The sequence below is a fragment of the Ixodes scapularis genome, unplaced genomic scaffold, assembly GCF_016920785.2.
Source record: "Ixodes scapularis isolate PalLabHiFi unplaced genomic scaffold, ASM1692078v2 ptg000035l_1__unscaffolded, whole genome shotgun sequence".
NCBI classification, from domain to species: domain Eukaryota; kingdom Metazoa; phylum Arthropoda; class Arachnida; order Ixodida; family Ixodidae; genus Ixodes; species Ixodes scapularis.
Window position 1 is genome coordinate 374,753 of NW_024609896.1, and position 567 is coordinate 375,319.

Below are 567 nucleotides of genomic sequence, written 5' to 3' on the forward strand. Positions count from 1 at the left end.
ACAGCCTGCCCGGCAAGGTCAACGAAATGCAGCTACTGTCGTAGCACCGGACATTTCGCCGCAGTCTGCCGCAAGAAAGCTGCCGCCTACCCAAGAAAGGTACGACTTTCGTGTCTCCAAAAGAACAACGATGCGTACTTTGTTGGGTCGGTGAGCGGGGCAGGGTCTAACGCCCGATTCATTCAAGTCTTCATTAACGAAACGCCAGTGTTTGCTAAGGTAGACTCGGGGGCGGAGGTCTCTGTTGTACCGTCAACCTTTCCCGGACTGCCTTCTAGGTTACAGAAGTCCGATATCACGCTGACCGGTCCCAGTAACGAGTGCTTGAAAGTTCTGGGCAAGTTTACTGCCACGATACAGTGGAAACGCCGAACCGTACAGCAAACCGTGTATGTAGTCTCTCGGTTGCACTCCGTTCTTCTCGGGCTCCCTGCTATCGAGGCACTGGGCGTGATTAAGTTCGTCGACTTGGTCACGTCAAAACAGTCTGTTGAGGCGTGCTACCCGCATCTGTTCCGTGGCTTGGGTGCCATGGCGGGAGAGTACCAAATCAACTTAAAGCCCAAC